The sequence below is a fragment of the Alligator sinensis genome, unplaced genomic scaffold (genome assembly GCF_000455745.1).
Source record: "Alligator sinensis unplaced genomic scaffold, ASM45574v1 scaffold1109_2, whole genome shotgun sequence".
NCBI classification, from domain to species: domain Eukaryota; kingdom Metazoa; phylum Chordata; order Crocodylia; family Alligatoridae; genus Alligator; species Alligator sinensis.
In genome coordinates this window covers 748,505-761,112 of record NW_005842486.1, presented here as the reverse complement: position 1 = coordinate 761,112, position 12,608 = coordinate 748,505, and positions in this window count along the sequence as shown.

Genomic DNA, 12,608 nt, shown 5'->3' with positions numbered 1-12,608 from the left:
TGAAATGTTTTTGAAAATGTGGGTTGCTGTTCAGCTTGCTCCTCCACCTGCCTAGCCCACCAAGAACTATAGTTAACCTTCTCACCCACATTGGCGGGGGGAGGGGGGCTCATTCGGATGTGGGTAATGGTGCATAACATCTCCCTCCACCAAACCACTGACAGTCTGGAACCAGAAACCCCTAGCCCAGTCCAGATTTCCTCCCCTATTCCCTGACTGTCCTCCCCTCCACCCCCAGTTTGCAACACCACATGCTCTTGTATACAGACACAGATTTAAAGTGTAAATGAAGTTATTTTAACATAACCTTGAGAAAGAACAAAGCACTCCTAGGTGTTGTTGTCAGCAATATATCCTGCCAGACGATAACACACAAGGGACACGTGACCAGCCTCTCCTTGAGGATGTCTCCTTGGTCCTTATGTTGCTGTTGCTGCCTGGACAGGTTTCTGTTTTTTGGCCACTGCCTGTTGTGATTCTTCTTCCCACTACTCCTTGAAAACCTCTCCATGGATCTCACAGATATAGTGCAGCATGCAGGCTGCCACTACAACGGTCATGATATTTTCTTGCTTAGACAGTAGTTAAAAATCAGCTTCTGTGGGCCAGTGACATTCCCTCCACAAGGTTTCATGAGTAAGGGCTTTAGGGGATAGGCAATGTCCACTAACATAACCAGAGGAATGGTGACACAGTGGATCAGTGTCTCCTCCATGCTGCATAGTGTCCTTTTTTCCATGAGGCCAGGCAGAAGGGAGTTTCTGAACACACGTGCATCATGTGCACTGCCAGCCCACCCAGTATGAATATTCATGAACCAACCCCAGTGGTTCACCATGGCTGGCAGGATCATGGAGGCATAACCTTTCCTGGTTGTGAAAGCCCTCCCCTTCCCCACAGGGCACTGCGGTGGGATGTGAGTGCTGTCTAAAGCCGCTACGCAGTTCAGGAACCCCTTGTCATTGAAGCCATCTACGATTTCCTGTGGAATTACCAAGAAGATAATTTTGTTTGCAGCAATCTCCTTTAGCAGATGGCATACCTCACAAGTTGCCAGCCTGACTGTGCAGGCATACACACCAAACTGATTCAGGATGTGGCAGAGGCTGGATGGGCTGGCCAGTTTCATGATGGCCACTACAACCCTCTTGTCTGGTAGGATGGTCCAATGCATGTTAGTGTCCTGCTTTGTGATGTGGGGCCCCAGCATTGAGATGATATGATAGAAGGTCTCCCTTTTCATTCAGAACATCTCCAGTCACCGCTGGTCATTCCAAGTTGTCAGCACAATTCAGTCCCATCAGTCTGAGCTGCTCTCACTGGCCCGCACCATGCGGATTCTGGTCCTCCTCGGGTTTCTCAACAGAGCCTGGTTGACTTCCACTTCTTTTCTCTTGGTATTCCAAGTCCTCTGGATACCTGTATTTTGTTCTTATTCTCATTAATGCTGTTAATGCAGGACACAACTGTTTTTTCAACACTTCATCCCGGCACCCTGGGGGAATTGGGGCTTTTGCACAGCCTTTCATTCTGAGCTTAGCAGCCACTGGTGTTCTGATGTAATCAAGCTTGCAAACAAACAAAAAAAAAATGGTTTCCTACTCCTCTCCTGTTGGGCTACTCAAAACTTTTGCCACTTCAGGGAAAATAAGCTGTGTTTCTGAAATAAAATTATTTTGCACAAGGAAGCAGGTAGATATCAATTTCTGCAACATTCCAGGCCATTGAGCAGCCATCCCAATGTACAATGGCCTTATTTACCCAATCATGAGGTCTTTTTTGTTGTTAAACTCAATGCTTTATCACCTTTGGATGTTTTGACACTTAGAGGTAATGACTTCACAATCCTTGGAATTTTTGCAGATCCTCATGCAAGCCTAAATATAAAGGTGCCCACCCTCTGCCAACATTTTGTTCACTGCCTGGTGGAGGTGGAGGCATGTACTTTCCTCCTTTTGGGGGGATGGCAACCATTACTTTTTTCTTTATCAGCCACCATGACCCATGGCTGCCTGGAATGACACTCACTTTCACTAGAGCAGAGTGCTGCAGAGATTTTCACAGCAAGCAGAGACAGTCCCATGAAACCTCACTTGAGGTTTTGGCAGAGTCCTCACTAGCCAGAGTGGCATGCACAGATGCCTTGTGGGATGAACTCCATGAATCACTGTGTAAGGATGATGCCATCCTCAAGGAAGTGTGAGACACCATGTGGAATTTGAAAGACACAGTTGATAAGTCCCATGTTGAATTACAGAGGTCCCAGGACAATTTCAGTGATGCTTTTCAGGGTGTGCAGAACTGTCTCTTAAATAAACACGTACCACACGTGAAAGGGAAAAGTTGGTCTGCTTGGCTTGCCTCTTTTCAGGAAAACCCAGACAGAGAATTACAGCTGAACCTGTTCCCACTACCTCAGTGGGGAGGGCTGTACAACTGCCAGCAGGGCCAGGAGGGCACAACTGCATTTTAGGGAGACAGGTTCTTTTCAGGATTATTGTGGGGTGAAGGCAAAGAAGCACAAGTACCTGCTTATAATAGTGTGTTGCAAGCAATAAAACCTCCTGGTTTCCTGGCTTCCTGTGTCTGCCTCCATATCCACCCTTACACTGCTTGGTTGCAAAGGTGGATTTTGTTCATTGTTTAGGTTAATTTCTCTGCTTGTTTTCCTGCTGCTTGCTGCATGGGACTAGGAGAGAGAGGTTAGCAATATGTCTTGCACAGGTACACAGGGAGGCTCTAGGTAAACAGGGGAGCTGCCTTGGGGGGTCACAACATACAAATGCTGGCCTTCACACCGGCATTTTGCAAAGGCAGCACCCACCCTGCAAAGTCACTTTTGAGGCCATACTGCTTCTGATTTCACTACCCATAGCTGGGAGAAGGGAAGTGGTGTCTCACCTACAGAGGCTCAAGCCTTCCCAGGCTTCTTGGCTTACCTGTGACAACCCTTGCATTTTCCCTAGATGGAAACTTTGAAAATCTGCTTTTTCAAGATGATTTTTGTGCTCTTTTCCACCCAGATGCCAGGCACGGTCTCCTTTGCTTTGGAACACTAAAGTGAGGCTTGGGGGTGGGGGGATCTTGGGATTTAAGACTTGCTTTGCTTGAACACAAACCCAGGGACTTAGCAAAATTTTCTGCCTCCTTTTTGCGCTCCTTTCCAGCCCAGCGCCAGTGTGTCTGGGGAGGTTTTCCACACCAAAACAAGGCTGCCAGTGGAGGGGAACTTGCCCCACTGAAAGACTATAAATTGGAGGAGCAGAGGTTGGGGTGTGCATTCTCTGTATCAGTGAGGGACACAGCAATGCAAATCCAGGGTTCAAGAAGACTGCAGGGTAATCAAGTGGGGCGCAGTAAAGCTTCAACTTCTATCTGATGCCTGCACCTCTGTGATGTGCAACTTGAAAGAGGACATGGTGATATGCTACATGCCACCTTTGGTAAATGACACCTGACACTTGTCTGTGCTCTGTGGGTGGCAGGGCCATCCGTAGCGGGGTGTGAATACAAGCTACCACCCCAGGAACAGTGCTTTGGAGCCCTGTGCAGATGGGCAGAGTAGATGAGGTGACTCCTCAGCACTGCCTCCAGCCTCACATCTGGACACTTGCCAACTCCTTTCTGAAACTTTGCTGCCACTGCAGCATGTGGGATCAGCTCTGCATAGGGGGGTGCTAATTTGCCCAAGGTCCTGCACCAGTGGCATACTGTGGGTTTCCGGTCCCAGGGGACAAGCCTGGGGTGCTGCCGCCCACATGCCCTGGACAAGCAGCCTTCTGTGGTGGGGGGAGGGGAGCAGTGCAGAGGGGTGGTGACCCCTTTACACCTGCCAAAGGCATCCCCTTCATGTCTGCACCCATGGGGTCTGCCCTGCCTGCTGCCATCGGTAGGCCACTGTCCTGCTGCCTGATAGCATCATCTCTGGTTGGGGGAGGGGGCGGGGGGGGCACTTAGTTCAAACTTATTGTAAATGGGGATGTTGAAATGTTATGGGCATGATGGAAGGTACACGAGGTGCACAAGAGAAACCAATACAAATTCTGATTCATTTTCTCTCCTCCCCCCTATGATTTTTAGATCCCCTTCCACTGCTAGCCACAGGCTGATTGATCTCTGTTGGTGTGACAAGAGGCAGAAAAAGAAAGTAAGAAAGAGAAGATGAAGAGGATGACAACACTTCCTTCAGGATTCTCTCAACAACTGAACTATTATGCATTATAATTACAGCTGACTTCCATTCTATAAACTTATGATATAATAACAGGTAATACTAATAATAGGAGTAAAAAATACTATTAATTCCAATAGTAATATATTAATAAGAGTTTGCAATAATAGTAATATTAATGATGACTTACTAATGGTCAATAATAATTGTAACAGTTCAATTCCTTATTACAGCATTTCAAAGCAGGTAGATCTACCTTATTACCTCTCCCCCCAGGTGCCTCTTGCAGCACACATACCACACATTGTGGGCCTCCACCATACATATAACCAATATATGATATATAATATATAGACGTATGTTATATAGACTTATAATTACAGTTCGATTCCTTATGATGAAAAAGAAAATAGTGAGCATAAGGCAGGTGATTATGCACCCTCCCTTTGTCTTTTCCCATGGCAAGGCGGGGGAGGGGTGATGCCCACCTCCTAGTTACTGGCCATAATACTGAGCAAGCTCCTCCCTAGGTCCCTTAATTCCCATGGCTGGGCCTTCTGGATTTGGGAAAAGTACCAAATTCTGAGCCTGATGCCATGCCAAGAGGAGGGCAAGTCTTTCTTCTCGGCCTCCTCCTTGGTTTCTGGCCATGCCTCAAATGCAGCTGAGGCTATTTGCAATAGGACACTATGCAATATAAAGCATATCATGGAGGGGACTCACGTTCATTTGAGCAACAATCCCCTTACTAGCCTACTATCAAGTGAATGTTTCTGTAAATAAGCACGTAAAGAAATTCGTAATGAATGCATACTAAAGTAAATACATACATTAAGAATGATGAATTATTACAAATTATGAATTTTCTTCACACACTGTAATATTTGAATTGTTTATGGCCACTAGTACTGCTAGGGTTTCTCTTCTGTCTACTTGAATTGTTGCACAATTTCTGCAGTCCATTACATCTTATTCTCACCCTCCTCCTGGTTGCTGGCCACAAGTACTGCTGAAGCTTCTATTCTGTGTACTACTTGAATTGTGAAAGCTTTCTTCTCAGGCTTTGACCCAAGCATCATCTGAAGTATGGTAAGAGTTGCACAAGTCCTGCAGATCCATTTCATATTATTCTAACCCTCCTCCTGGTTGCTGGTCCTGTTTGCTAATGAGTGTATTATGGACTTGTAATTAGAGGATCATTGCTGGCCACAAATGCTGGTCAAGCCCTCTGGCAAATTTCTCTCAGGGCCTGGGTAGTAGGTGTTGCACAAACGGCTAGTTTCGTGCCCCTGGAGGCTTGTCCAATCCACCTCAAGGAGAGAGTCACACACACACAGGCTAGGTCCAATTTCAAATTTATTGTTTGCAAACAGATGGACTAGGGAGTTAATTTACTCAAATCAGAGTCGACCCCAAACAGAGTCTGGGGTTCCTTTTTATAGCTAACATAAACAAAAGATTCTAACGTGTCGCGTAATTATTGGCAGCCCAAGTATTACGTCTTACAACATATGTCTAGCAGTTACATGTTCTATGACGGTTTACATACATGTCTCATTTACATCTTAAATCTCCTCCTTGGGGCTGTCCTTAAGTCCATCTCAGTCATTCTTCGGTCAGGGTCTGAGTTCTTCACATCAGCATCTTTCCCTGTCCCTCTTCTCTTATCTCTCGTAAGGAGTTATTTATTGCATCTGTTCCTGGCTATGTCTGCAGAAGTCTAGTGCTACTTGTAAATCTATCATTGGCCTACATGCCTTAGCAGAAGCAAGTGTGATAATATGCAGAAGCAATAATGTAGTGAAGCTAAACAGTTCTCAGCTGTGAAGCCTTTGTGTAGGCTCACAGTACTACTACTCAGTAGTAATACTGAGGAGAATATCAAGGAATGATTCAAGGGACCTTGGAAGCATATTGTGAATAGATGTTTATCCTATTGTATTGCATTTGCTGGCAATGGCTGTACTGCCTCTCTCTCTCTCTCTATATATATATATATATTCACCAGTTGACTACCAAAGGCATTATTGAGGAAAATAAAAATGTGTGTATTGTTTTAGCTTTATTGCAATTTGTCAATTGAATTGATTGCAATTAAATTTGTTGTGAAAAAAATTAAGAGGATGAACAAAAATTTCTGATTTGTATTCCTCCTGCTTGATTTCAGGGCATGGACCTGGGAGTAGGTGAGAAGTTTGCAGCTGGCCAGGGGTAAGCATGTAATAGCTTTCCAGGCACAACACAAAGTTGGTCAGGGCCCATATTTCAGATTGGCTGGCCTCCCATGTAGGCATCTCAATAATATATCTCGGGATAGACATCTGATGCATAACACTTCTGGCTTCTCTATAAGGGAGCAGAATGTTTTTTGAAATCCTGGCCTTGGGTGATTAGCAGCTCCCTGCTAGGGTGACTACCTGAGGTAGCTGATATCCATCTGATGATAGCATATCAATACGTAGTGTAGGAAAAGGCGGTATTACAAATTTCTCAAATTTGGATTAAAATAAGTTCTCCCACAAAGATGCTTTCCTTGAATACACTTGATTCTGCAGAGGCCTAGAGGTAGCTTAACAGATTACCATGGTCTGCCTTGGGAGTGCTGCTTCTCATTTCCCTATCACCTTCTCCCTGTCGTTTGAGACAGCTGAAAGGAGAAATATGGAAAGGGAGGACAAAGCAATCCTGACCAAAATCTGATGACCTCTCTCCAGGGGAGAAGCAGTTTGCAGCAGGCTGGGAGGGGGTGGGGCTGCAAATCCAGCTCCAAAATGTGCTGCATGCAGGATTTTGTAAAGAAAACATTGTATTGAAAAGAAAGCATTGAAAAAAAAATCATTTTTGCATCATAAAATGATGCATAACAGTACAGCCTGCAAAGAAAAGACTTCCAGGGGGTCAGGAAAAAAAAAAGGAAGCTGTTTTGGAACAGCACCAGCAGGTGTTAACCCTCAAACCACACTCCCCCCATGCATATGAGCAGGGACCAGATCAGCCCATCTGCCGGGACCCCCTCAGGCCCTGGGGAAGGCATACCCAGGCCTACGGTCAGTGAGGATCTAGTCAGGGAACTTCTGGAGGGACTGGATGTATTTAAATAAGCTGGTCCTGATGACCTCCACCCCAGAGTGCTGAGGGAATTGGCAGAGGTCATTGCGGGACCCCTGGCATGGCTTTTCAAGCACTCATGGTGCTCTGGTGTGGTGCCAGAGGACTGGAAAAGGGCCAATGTGGTTCCTATTTTCAAAAAAGGGAGGAAGGAGGACCCAGGAAACTATAGGCCAGTTAGTCTTACTTTGATCCTGGGTAAGCTTTTTGAGAGAATTGTCTTGATGCATGTCCATGAGAGGCCAGCAGGGGAGGTTAGCAGGGGAGGTTATGCTTAAGTGTATGCTTAGGGGGATCCAACATGGGTTCATTAGAGGCAGGTCCTGTCAGACCAACCTGGTGACCTTCTATGACCAGGTCACAAAATCCTTAGACACAGGGGTAACAGTGAATGTAGTCTTTCTGGACTTCAGGAAGGCCTTCGACACTGTCTCCCACCCCATTCTCATTAAAAAAAAACAACAAAAACTAGAGGACTGTGGCATTGACACCTATACAGTCAAATGGATAACTATCTAGAGGGCTGCACCCAGAGAGTGGTAGTGGATGGGTCATTTTTGACTAGGAGAGATGTAGGCAGTGGGGTCTCCCAGGGCTCGGTCCTCGGTCCCGCACTGTTCAACATCTTCATTAGTGACCTGGATGAGGTGGTAAAAAGCACCTTATTCAAATCTGCTGATGACACTAAGGCGTGGGGGGATGTGGGCACACTAGAAGAGAGGAATAGGCTGCAATTGGACCTAGACAGGTTACAGGGTGGGCAGATGAGAACAGGATGGGTTTCAAAACTGACAAGTGCAGGGTACTGCACCTGGGGAGGAAGAGCCAGCAGCATACCTACAGGCTGGGGAACTCCCTTCTTGTCAGTGAACAGGCAGAAAAGGATCTTGGAATCATTATTGATGCCAAAATGAACATGGGCCGACAGTGTGGGGACACGGTCAGGAAGGCCAATCACACCTTTTCTTGCATCCACAGATGCATCTCAAGCAGGTCGAAGGAGGTGATCCTACCCCTTTATGTGGCATTGGTCAGGCTGCAGTTGGAGTAATGAGTCCAGTTCTGGGTGCCGCACTTCAGGAGGGTTATGGACAGCATTGAGAGGGTTCAGAGGAGGGCCACCCACATGATCAGGGGGCAGCAGGGCAGGCCCTACGAGGAGAGGCTAACGGACCTGAACCTGTTCAGCCTCCAGAAGAGAAGGCTGAGGGGGGATCTAGTGGCCTGTTACAAACTAGTCAGAGGGGACCAGCAGTCATTGGGGGAGTCCCTGTTCCCCAAGCACTACCAGGAGTGACTAGAAATAATGGTCACAAGCTGGCAGAAGGTAGATTCAGACTAGACATCAGGAGGCACTACTTCACAGTCAGGGCGGCTAGGACCTGGAACCAACTTCCAAGCAAAGTGGTGCTGGCTCCTACCCTGGGGATCTTTAAGAGGAGGTTAGACGAACACCTTGCTGGGGTCGTTTGACCCCAGTACTTTTTCCTGCCATGGCAGAGGGTCGGACTTGATGATCTGCCCAGGTCTCTTCCAACCCTACCAACTATGAAACTATATGAAATTCATTATAAATCATTAAAGACAACCATGAATATGAAATGCATTATAATGCATTAATGACAGCCATGCTTATGAAATACATTATAATGCATTAAAGGCTTGCTAACGTCCTTAAAGAATTGCTGAAGCCTAAAAGATAAAAGATAAAGGCTAAAGGCCCTGGTAGTTCCATGCATGGAAAAGTCTTGCAGACTGCCTACTTGTTTCTGGGGCTGAGAGGGGTTGTTTAGTCTTTTTTCTTACAAGAAATGCTGGCTGCACCCTAGCACTTAACAAGCATTTGACCTCCCTTGGATAACAGTCCACCCTGAAACTCTTTGCAAGTCTTGGCAACTTTTTCCAGTAATGCCATGACTCCATAAAACCCTGCAAGCACAGCATCCCCACACTGAAGTGGGCGCAGTCTCTGAAAACCACCCTACCCATGCCAAAGAAAATATGACATGTATATAAAGCAAAAATAAAACACTTATTCAAAACACTTTATTCAAAAAAGGGGTTCTTCCTCCCCAGCACTGTCACAATATGAAAAATATACAAAATATAAAAAAATACAAAATAAAAAGTGCAAATTTACACATAAAGGTTTTTCTTTCACTCTCTTCATTACTGGTTGCTCCCCCTGGTGAGTTTCACCCATAGAAGTTTTCTGCAGGCATGGGGAAAGAGGAAGAAGAGGAAGAGGAGTGGGGCTTGGAGCACAGTTGAAAAAATGGACTTTTGCTCCCCCAACCCCCCACACAAGGTCAGTGGACATACTATCTAAATATCACCCAGGGCACTGCATATCCTAGGCATTGGGTCTGACAGGCAGCGTCCTGCCCCTGGACTTTTGGTTGTGGTTCTGTAATGGTGCAGGGGTGCAGGTGGAGGGTACAAGGGAGGACAGGAGGGTACATTTGTTGGGGGCAAGAGGACATACGCTATGCATGGTGGGGGGGGGCAGAAGAATTAAGAGGAGGTAGTAAATGAAGGGAATATTGGCTTCATCCCCCATTTCTTTTTGTTAAAATTAAAATACAAATAATTTGCTGAGGGGACCTGACCCAAACCTATGGTAACTGCAGTGCATGCTGTGAGGATGGAGGGAGGGGTGAGGAGTGAAGGAGGGTAAAAAAAGAACACACAGGAACACCTACCAGCTAAAGGCCAGAACACAGCACCCCCTCATGGTGAAGGGGATTTATTAGAAGTCTTTGGAGGCTCTGGCTGTTTGCACAAACAAATTCATAGTTGGGGCAGCCTAACTGGAAAGCACAGCAAAATAACATATCTCTGAGTAGTGTTAGTTTAAGGTGTTAAATGGACTTTTTAATTGGTGGTTCATGTAAATCTCGGGTCGTGTAAACACAAATGCAGTTGTGTCAGCATAAATGGGAAATACCATTTTGTCTACATACTCCCAAAAACTTTAAGGAGAGTAAATATAAGTTTGGATGGGTTTATTTTCAGTTCCCATATAGCTTCTGGCATCATTGCACAAGACATTAAAGAAAAAGAAAAAGACCAGCTGTCTAGACCTATCCATATCACTTTAAAAAGTACATTCAGAGTAATTCTTAAATATCATTTTTGGCAGTATAGCTTTTTCTCCCCACATCATCCTTTGGCTTGATCTTTTTTCAACTTTCCATACTACCCTTAATTTGTGCTTGCCTTATTTTTCTCAATAGGCACGTCTACATGAGATATTTTACTGTGAAGTAGAGGTAATTACTGTGCAGTAAGCATCCACATCTACATGTGGAGATGCTTACTGCATAGTAATTGGCTCCAATCATGAACAAACTTACTACCTGCAAATGCAAATAGCAAATTTACTCGAGATTATTTACTGCTCAGTAGCGCATGTGTAAATGCCTGATCAAGAGCAAATGTCCTCCTGGCCAACCAGGCAGCAGTGGGTAAGATATTTCTCCCTGCTCCTGGGAGGTTTCTTTGCTGGGGCAGGCTCTGCAGGAGGGAGCTGGGGCTGGGAGATCCTTATATTCCAGCCATAGCCCTATGGTCATGGGACCCAGGATAGGAGATCCTTTTCTCCAAGTGCCAGCTCCACAGTGTGGGTCAGGGGGAAGGCATCTACCTGCAGGATGGGAGCCTGCAGACAGGTTCCCATAGCAATGTGCAGGGCTCTTTGCCAGTGCTTGCTACTTTAAGAATGGAAAGGGGGAAAGACAGCAGAAGGAGCTCATTCTTGGAGTTCCTTAGCTGGTGGTGAAAGGTGGGCTGGCAGAATTGGAGACCCCCCGCCACCACCACCTCAGAGGGCTCCAGTACATTCTCTTCACCCTTGGGGCGGGGCGTTAAACTCTGCCAGACTGAACTCCCTGCATTCCCTTTCCCCCCTTCCATTGTGAAAACAGTGACACAAATTACAGAAGACTCTACATTAAGAAACATCTTTATCTGATATCTCATACAATGAGGGGTCAGATTTTCCCCTTATCAGCCATTTTTGAAGCAGTCTGAAGCTGTGCACTTGTGTTTGGTCACAGCTATAGACTGCTTTCTGTGGCCAGATTGGGCAAAAAATGTCACTTCTGTCTTCTCCCTCAGTCTCTGGTTGCTTGGAAGTGACCATTAGAAATGAACCTGGAGCAGCCTCTCCAGTGCATTTCCAAGTTTGGAGCATGCAAGTGGGAACAAGTAGATGGGGTGTGTTCAGGGGCATCCCTGCTGAGGCATACTGCTACCACTGTGTAGATAAAGCATTTGATGCCAGTTTCTTCTGCCTCTCAAGACTTCATCATTTTCTTACTCCCTTCAGGTTCTTTCTTTTATACTCCTGGGGGAAAATATTCATATTCATACTCTGTGTTCTCCATCCTGTTGTCCCCAAAGGACAGTGAGTTCGTGCCCGGTGCGCTTCTGCCAATAAACACACAGGGGTGAAGGATCCAACTTAATCTTTATTTCTGCGCAGAAAGTGGCATTGGCAATCATTTGCAAAGCAAGCACACCCACCCCAGTGGTCATCAGCCTTATATAGCTACGTAACAGGTTAAACTTGCTGATGTGATGAAATGTGTAGCAAGCCCAGCAAGTAACCCCCCTTTTCCAACTCCACCAAGTAATTCCCCCCTTTCCAACTCCACCCGGGACCTTGCTGATTGTAGCAAGGCCAGCAATTAAGTAACTAGGCAACAAGCGATCTCCCCCAGCCTAAACAACCTACTCTATGCCCTTGGTTAGATAAAATACTTTTTCAAAACACACAAAGCTGTTTCCAAAGTATAAAAAATGCAGTGAAAGTTCAGGGGTGCTCATCAAATCCCCCCTTCAAGGCTATGACCCTATTCCATAGGGTCTTAGTCCTCGACCATCTTTTTTATCTTCAGAAATGTCTTTGCTCCCTCCTGATTGTTTTGGATCGGGTTTGTAACTGATGATTTTACAAACATCACGCGGTGAACGGGGGAAGAAATTGATTTCTTGAGTACCTCACAACACATTGGCACACACTGTACCCCACAACAGATCATCAAAAAAATACACATACTTGCCACAAGTAATAGAAAAATTTGCTTAAGCCATGAAAAATTAGGAAGCCAAGGAGTAAGCCATGAGAAGTCGAACACTTCCCCTTGCTTAATGTGAGACAGAACTTCTTTTAACTTCTGCACCTTTGACTCTATCAACTCGGAGTTATCTGTCAAATTAAAACAACACATTCCCTCGAACTCTTCACATCCGTGGTTATGCCTCAGCAATAAATAATCTATGGCGGCTCTATTTTGCAGAGTAGCTCCTCTTAGTTCTTTCATTT